This window comes from Mandrillus leucophaeus, unplaced genomic scaffold (assembly GCF_000951045.1).
Source record: "Mandrillus leucophaeus isolate KB7577 unplaced genomic scaffold, Mleu.le_1.0 Scaffold396, whole genome shotgun sequence".
Classification (NCBI taxonomy): Eukaryota; Metazoa; Chordata; class Mammalia; order Primates; family Cercopithecidae; genus Mandrillus; species Mandrillus leucophaeus.
In genome coordinates, this window is record NW_012104209.1 from 1,196,543 (window position 1) to 1,205,281 (window position 8,739).

The 8,739-nt window shown below is 41.2% G+C and overlaps 1 long non-coding RNA gene across 1 annotated transcript in view; it reads left to right on the forward strand.

The window, feature by feature from the left end:
* LOC105547764 overlaps nucleotides 1–8,739 on the forward strand; it is a 26,023-nt gene that overhangs the window by 6,117 nt on the left and 11,167 nt on the right. Inside the window, exon 2 of the long non-coding RNA XR_001007264.1 lies at nucleotides 7,084–7,310. This is a non-coding gene — a long non-coding RNA (uncharacterized LOC105547764). The remainder of the gene's footprint in view (nucleotides 1–7,083; nucleotides 7,311–8,739) is intronic.

An 8,739-nucleotide genomic window follows, 5' to 3' on the forward strand; every position in this document is an offset into this window, starting at 1 on the left:
TATTTATTGATGGACAGGTGGATGGATGGGTGAGCAGATGGATGAATAGATGGCCATGCTGTAGCCTAGCACATTTACAAGTAGGGATTTAATTCAGGCTGTCCACATGGTGCTTGGCATGACTACACCTGTTAATTCTCTGGGCATTTATTATCCCACTCTTTTTTGTTTGTTTGTTTGTTTGTTTGTTTTGAGGTGGGGTTTCGCTCTTGTTGCCCAGGCTGGAGTACAATGGCACTATCTCAGCTCACTGCAACCTCCGCCTCCTGGTTTCAAGCGACTCTTCCACCTCAACCTCCTGAGTAGCTGGGATTACAGGCTCGCGCCACCATGCCCAGCTAATTTCTTGTTGTTGTTGTTGCTGTCGTTGTTGTTGTTGTTGTTGAGATGTAGTCTTGTTCTGTCACCCAAGCTGGAGTGCAATGGCGCGATCTCAGCTCACTGCAACCTCTGCCTCCCAGGTTCAAGCGATTCTTCCACCTCAGCCTCTCGAGTAGCTGGAATTATAGCTGGAATTTAGTAGAGACGGGGTTTCACTATGTTAGCCAGTCTGGTCTCGAACTCCTTATCTCGTGATCCTCCTGCCTCAGCCTCCCAAAGTGCTAGGATTACAGGCATGAGCCACCACTCCCACCCAAGATTAAATTATTAATGAACAACATTCCGGTTAAGTACAGATCCATCATATGCATTTAGATGCATTGTAACTGAGCATGAAGAGAAACCAAAATCCAGGCCATCAGAAATAATGCATTAGGAACATTTCCTTACATCAGGAAGGTCTAGAGATAGAACCATTACATCAGCCTCACCATTAACTGGTGGGGAAAACAGCTCTTTGGAAAGGGTTTCCAAAGGTTGGACTTTGCATAAAACAGAGATTTTGGTAAGTGGAGTAGGGCTGGACAGCGCCATCTCCGGAGGTTAGCCAGGAAACCTAGGAAGGGATGGGATGCCATCCACTGAATTTTGAGTGTGGCATCTTCTGAGGGAGTCATGGAATGACATCAGCCTGAATAACCATGAGTCATTCTTGTTCTTACCTTTCCTCAGCACCATCGGCATGTGAATTCAGCAGCCCCAGAGTTTCTCCTTTCACCCAGTTTTGTTCTAGCCCCGTTTGCTCTCATATTGCCCCAGATGAGCCAGGAGGGACAGACTGCTCCACAGGGTGCCTGAAAACCTCCAAATATGAGTCATGGAAAGCAACATCATGTAGTTGGCATTTGACTGAAAATCAAGAGATCTGGATGTTAACCACGAGCTGCCACTTAATTATAAGCTATGTGACTATGGATAAATCAGATTCTCTCTCTGAATCTCATTTCCTCAACTGTAAACTGAGGGAGTTAGACAAGGTGATCTTGAAAATATCTGCATTCTCTTTAAAAACACAAAAAAGTAGCCAGGCGTGCTGGTGGGCTCCTGTAATCCCAGCTACTCAGGAGGCTGAGGCAGGAGAATTGCTTGAACCCAGGAGGTGGAGGTTGCAGTGAGCTGAGATCGGGCCACTGCACTCCAGCCCAGGCAACAGAGTGAGACTCCGTCTCAAAAAATAATAATAATAAAAATTAATAAATAAAAGAAATAAAAGAATTTAACCTTGTAAACTATTTTAGAATGAGCACATAACAGAATAGAGGAATCTCAAAATAATTATGCTGAGTGAAAGAACCCAGACCAAAAAAAAAGAATAGTTAGATACAGTGTTATTCTGTTTATATAAAAGTCTAGAAAACGCAAACTAACCTAGAGGAAGAAAAAGTACAGCAGTGGTTGTCTGGGGAGATGGGGAAGGAGTGGAAAGGACAGAGGAATAGAAAGGGGAACAAGCAAACTTTGGAGGGTGATGAATATGTTCACTGTCTTGATTAGGGGATCTGCATATGTCAAAATTTATCACACTGTACATTTTAAATATGTGCAGTTCATTGTATGTCAATTACACCTCAAAAAGCTCTTTTTCTTAAAGAATGTAAACCTTTTAACATTCAACTAAAATACTGTATTATTAAGGTTTCAATAAGAGAAACAAAAACACTAGGATGCCTGTGTGTGTGTATGTATGTATATTTATATAGTTCCGGGGATTTGACATTATGTAATAGTGTGGTGTGGTTAAGATATGTCTGTAAAGCTGTTGTCTTCATATCCAATGCTGGAGCTTGAATTCCAATGACAGATTGTCAGGAAACGAAGACGGATATAAAGTGGGGAAGAACCAGAGCAGGCTGGAACCCCAGACACAGTGGGGGCTCACAAGGACAGACTGAAACTTGCATCAATTCTGAATGCCTCTAACCTTGGTTGTATAACATTCCTCAGAGGCAGAGCCCTTAATTATAGAGCTCAGTACAGGTGTGTACCTGGCTCAGGAGTTGGAGAAGCTTCAGGCGGATCCATCCAGGGGAAGGTGGAACAGTTGCAGGCCCAGCTGCTGTCTCATGCAAGAGGTGATCCAGCAGCGAAGAGACACATATAAGCTAGCAAATGACTGCTGCTTTACTCTCCTCTCCACATTTTGCCTGAGAATCTCTCCTGTGACCCACCCTAACCAGAAACACACAGAAAACGGAATTCTGGGAAACAGAGTTCAGTCTAGTTGGGTTCACTCTTTACAAAGCCATGCCTTGACAACTTGGCCTCCTACTCATCTTAAATCAAACTTAATTTCCAATTAAAGATAATAACAAAATCATGCCTGCCTCTAACATGATAACGTCTGTCCCAAGGACAACCAAAACACACTTTTCCCTAAGAGAGAATCCAGCATTCTTTTTTTTTTTATTTTGGGTGATATCCATTTTTCTTTTAACAGATTCACGCCAGATTCTCACTTCTCTTTTGATATCATACAACTTATATATTGAGATATTAAGTTAAATAGTATTAACACATTTTCTGTTAGATGATGAGGGAATGAGACAGAAGACAAATACAAAATAATTTGTTAAAGAAATACATATACATATATTGACATGTATGTTTGCATATAGTCATATAAAAATAAAGAAGAAATACTCATAACTAGTACAGTACTTGTATCTGTCACTGGTCACGTGGCCATAGCTGGTATTTAGAATTATATTCTTCCACTACTTATTTCATGTTCCCTTTGTTCTCAGTACTTTAATTGGTCATGGGTTCTTGACTGGTGGTATAAACCAAATCTTTGTTCCTGAATGTTCTAGGCCATTAGCCGTCTTGCTAAGTTGAACTGATGTAGTTTTCTATTCACTTTAGTCACAGGATATGGTAGTACTAAGAGGAAACCTAGAACTTTAACTTTCGAGCCATGCTCCTCCTGATTCTCTGTGTAGAAGCAGCCTAGATTCGATCACTGCCTTCTTTGCTTGTTGATTCAATGGCATGAGTCAAAGTGGTCAGGTGGCACTCCAGATCAACTGAGTCATCATATGTCCCCTGGCAGAAGTACTCCTCCTTTTGGAACTAAGACCTCTTTGCCACCCGAGCCTGATGTCACAGGGACGGGAAGCAATAGTTTGTTAGTGAATTGCTAGGGATAATAGTGAGAGGATCCTGTCCTATTTCCACCCCTTGATCCCCATATGCATGAGTTCTGGCTAAGGAAGAAACAGAAATACATGTTGGATGCTGATCTAGAGCATACTTTGAATCCTAAAGGACCACACATGAGTCTCAAAAGGACATTCCACCATTCCATCAAGCCAGTTGCTTCAGGGTGACAGGGTAAGATCAGTGGGTTGCATGAGTCCATTGCTGTACCTCATTTACTGTGACACAAATTCCTTGATCAAAAGTGATGCTGTGTGAAATACCATGATAGTGAATAAATTATTCAGTACATGGTTTTTGTAGTGGTTTTAGCAGGAGCATGTGGGCAGGGAAGTCAAATGCATATCCACAACAAGTGTCTATTCCAGTAAGAGCCAAATACTGCCACTTCCATGAGGGAAGTGATCTAATATAATCAGCCTAGTAGCTGGGAATGGTGCCATGTCAGGGGCTCACTGTCAATCTCTGCTGTTAACAGACTAGGCACTCAGTGGTGGCTATAGCTAGATAGGCCTTGGTAAGTAGAACTTCATGTTGATGAACCCATGCATAACTGCCATTTTCTGCCACCTTTGCCTTTTTTTTTTTTTTTCATTTTCTAGTTGGGTAATGACAGGAGTTGGTTGGGAAGAAAGGTGACGAATGTCCACAGAATGGCTCATTCTATTCACCTGATTAATAAAATCCTCCTCTGTTGAGCTTACCCTTTGGTGAACATTCACCTGGAACACAGATATTTTTACATGCTATGCCCATTTGAAGAGGTCCATCAACCTACCTTTTCACCAGATTTCCTTGTCACCAATTTCTCAATTATGTTCCTTCCAAATCTCTGACCATACAACCAAATAGCCCATGAATTAGTGTCGACTTGTACTTCTGGACATTTATTCTTTGAAGCAAAATGAATGACCAGGAACATTACTTGAAGCTCTGCAAACTAGGCCCAAGATTGTTATCCCTTTATTGGCTTGTCATAAGGAGCTCTCCAAGGGTCATAGGTGTAAGTTGAGAGAAAGAAGGCAATGTAATAGGAGTAAGGGCCATAGATATGTAGGCCACTTGCTCATGCAACATATTTGTGCTTTCAGGCCCTGCTGAGGCCCAATTTTCTATCTACCACTTCCATTTGGTCAGAGAGTCCTGCTGTGCATACTCAACTTTATGGCCTGGTGACTCAGACGACACTAGTAATGGGCAACTCAGGTCATAAGGTAATTTGGTAGCCCATGGTCAAACATTCAGTCTCTACAAGGCCCAGTAATAACATAAAAGCTATTTCATAAAAGAAGAATCATTACCTATAAAGAATGGCAGCGCTTTCTTCCAAAATCCTAAGGGTCTGGTCTGTGCTTTACCTATGGGAGCCTGGCAAAGGCTTTAAACAGCCTTTCTTTCTGTTACTGACATTTCTAGCACCATTGGCTCTTCTGGATCATGTGGTCTAAGTGGCAGAGCTGCTTCCAGAGCAGTCTGGACTTACGGAGCCTTCTCTTGTTCTGGTCTCTACTTGTGGGGTGCCTCACCATGCCTCAGACTCGATATTTGTGGGGTTTATTTTCCACTCGTGGTGTGCAAATGTCTTACCACTTTATCTAGAGCAGTTTGTACTTTTTAATTACCAGAGAAGGAATCAGAAAAGCTGAAGGAGGATCCATGGGAAGATGAAACAGCTGCAAGCCTGGCCACTGCCCACACCAAGGAAGTAAGCCAGCAGATAAGCCACAGTGTTTGGGGGGCGGCCGAAATGTGGCTGCTGCTTCCCCTCTACCCTCCTGCCTCCCACAAGAACCTCTCCCTGTAGCTCACCTTACCCAGAAAGATATAAGAACATGAATTCTGGGTAATGTAGTTCATCCTAGCCAAGTTGACATATTACACACTACATACTCAACTTATGATCTACTACTATAGGATGGAGAATCCAGTTTAAAAAAAAAAAAAAAAAAAAAAAAAGCAGATGGCCTATCTTGGCATGATCTTGTTTCCTGAAGAATTCATCTGACAAGATTTTTTCCTACCTACATGGCTTTGATTCCATAGAATTTGTGTGTATGTTCTAGCTCTGGGGAGATGATCAAAAGGGAGCTGTTTCCAGAAACATATTATTTTTTAATAAATAAATTCTTAACAGTGTGAAAATATATTCACAGTTTGAGTGTATTATTTATCAATTGCTTTTCCAGAGAGACTAAAATTTGCTTAGGTTTGAGGGTTTTTTAAAAATATTTAATCTTCAAAGTATTAGCATTTACTTTTAAGTTAAAAAGTATGCTGTGGGCAAACAGCAATGTGATATGCTTTCGCATTGTAGCAAAAAGAACATCTCAACATTTGCTCTTCAGGCTTCTTGGAATGCAGTTCACTGTGGTGCTGTAGGTGACCATAGTGTTTCCAGAATTGATTGTCCGGGAAGAGCAGGATATCCCAATGTGCTTACTTGTTCCACTGAGAAAGCACTAATTTTCCTTTGTTTCTTTGTTTTGTTTCTATAAACCATCTAAGAGAAGGCTGATGTCAACTTTTGTCTCAAAATACGTGAATCTATGAGTTTCTCTCAGAAAATGGTAAGATCATTGCTCTGTGCAAGAAAGGAGGGTGTATGTAAGGAGTATGTGACAAGCTTTGCAGTGACTTGAAGGACAGATTTCACAGGAGAGAGCAGTTAAGAAAGAGACACTAAAGTGACACTAAAGGGAAGGTGATTTTCAGATCCACCCTTCCTTATCTCCAACCAGTGCATGATTTCCTGATGAAGCCATTTGTCCACCCGACAGTGCTGTTGTTTCTAAAAATTCCTACCACAGAATAACAACTGTCAACACCTGCCTCAGACATAGGAGTAGGGAAGACTGCAAGTGGGAGAGAGACTTAAACACACCAACCTTTTTAGGAACAAAAATCACTCATATCAGCTGATCTGCGGAATTAAAGGAGTTTTTAAAGTATGTGGTATTCTTTGACGTAGTATTGGCAGAATAATCATTTAACAAATGTCACTGGTGGATGAATTAAGAAAAAAAGGTGTCACGTTGGCTCTTCATACAGACATTTGGCAAATAATTGGCACTAAAGGGATTCTGATTTCTTCCCCTGCCATTTTGATCTTTCAAGTTTTAAAATAGCAAATGACATTGGTCTTTAGGGTTGGTGCGTGTTAGAATCACAATGGACAGAGACCCTGAAAAACTCTACAAAAGAGGGAGGAACAGAACTGAATGGAAAAAACGTTATGGAAATTTTCCACCCATGGATGGGACACACCCTCATGCAAACAAAGCTTTGGGGCGAAGACTATATTTTATAAAAATGTGATAAAACACTTGCTAAGCCCTGAGGGGATGAACAATGGTTCTTTTTCTTTTTATTATTTTTTATCCTCCAAAATTCAGTGTCACATGCTGAGCAGTTGAAGGGAAAGGCCTTTTGTCATATCTGTTTCCAAACATCTATTTCCTTTCTGGAGCCCCAGAAGTTTGAGTTGCTGTCACAGTGAGGGACTCTCTTGTGTCAACCACTCTGATTCTGTGTCCTTGTCCTAACTAGGTTGTCTGCCAATGCTAACTGGCCAGCTCTGAGAGGAGGTGCTTGGCCCAGGAGGAGTCATCAGGGCAGTTCTCTGGGCTACTGCTGTGTCTCCAGCTCTGCAGTTTGCTCTGCATCACTCAGCGGCAGACGGAGAGGCAGCTGCAAGCCCCTTGTGAGATTTCTTCCTTGCCGTCATCTCACGATGCTCTGTAATAAGGAGGCAAACGGCTGAGGTCCCCTCAGTTGTATCTTGCTTCCCTCCCCAGTGCCTCTTCAAACCACTTTGTCAAAAACAACAACAACGAAACAAAAACAAAAACAAAAAGATTCTTGTGTTCATGATACTAAAACAAAATTGCTTAAGCTCTGTTGCTTAAGATTAAGCACTCAAAAAATGTCGAAGGTGGTCTTAAAAATCTGGCTGTGGGTAATGGGATCAGCTGCATTTTTCTTTAAAATGATGTGACCCATCTCCTCCATTTTACTTTTGCATTTGACTTTCCAACTTCCATGCGAAGGAACAGCATGTGGTTTACTTGTGGTCATATTATATGTTACTTTGGTGCTTTACAACTTTCAAAGAGCTTTTATGCAAAAGTGATATCATCAGATCCTCAGATAACCCTGTGATGTGGGTAGGTTGATGGATACACTATCATCATTTCCCATATGAGGAAAGAAGAGTAAATAAGTTACACAACATGGACGAGGTCACCCTGCACTTCAGAGGTGGAACCAAATTCCAACAGAAGCATTGAATTTCTAAACGAGTTTTTGTTTGTTTTTTATCTTTTCCATCACACCAAGCCACCTCTGTGAAGGAAAATTGCATGCATCTCCCTAACCCAACATTTTTCATGTTAAATGTCCACTAAATTATAGTCACAATTTGGTAGTCTCAGCAGTTCTTCTGGTTTGAAGACAACTTTTTCCAAATTTCCGTATTTTTTCTACAACTTTATCATTTTCTTCTCTACCCAGAATTCCATACTTAACATTCGCAACAACACCCTCTTTTATCTTTCTTCTTTCTTCCCTCTCTTTTTTTTTTTCTCCCTTTGTCTGTCCTCTTTTTCTGTCTGCCTTTCTCTGTCTCCTTTTTGTGTGTTTATTTTTTGTTTTGGTTTTAGAGACAGGGTCTTGCTATGCTGCCTGGGCTGGTCTCAAACTCCTGGACTCAAGCAATCCTTCTGCCTCAGCCTCCCAAAGTGCTGGAATTATAGGCATGAGCCGTCATGTCCAGCCTGGTTTTGTTTATTGATTGCATACTGAAAGTAACACATGACTGGAATATAAGAGAACTAAGTTTGAGATATTATAATTTCACATAACCTGTATACGTCTCTGTTGTTTTATCTGTAAAATTGCTTTTCATAAAATAATGATGTTCTACACAAGTGAAGAATAGAGAAGGGAAAATGGGATTTTTGTGCTAATCAAAAATAACATGTGGTTAAAAAAATTGAGGGCTACCTAATTTGTAGATTTTCTCATTTTAAGTAAGAGATGATAGGATCAAATCCAGGTCCTCTGTCTACAAGTCAAATATTTAGTGAGTTGCTGGGTGCAGTGACTTGCATCTGGAGAGGCTGAGGCAGGAGGATCACTTAAGTCCAGGAGTTTGAGGCTACAGTGAGCTACGACTGCTCCACTGCCCTCCAGCCTGGGTGACAG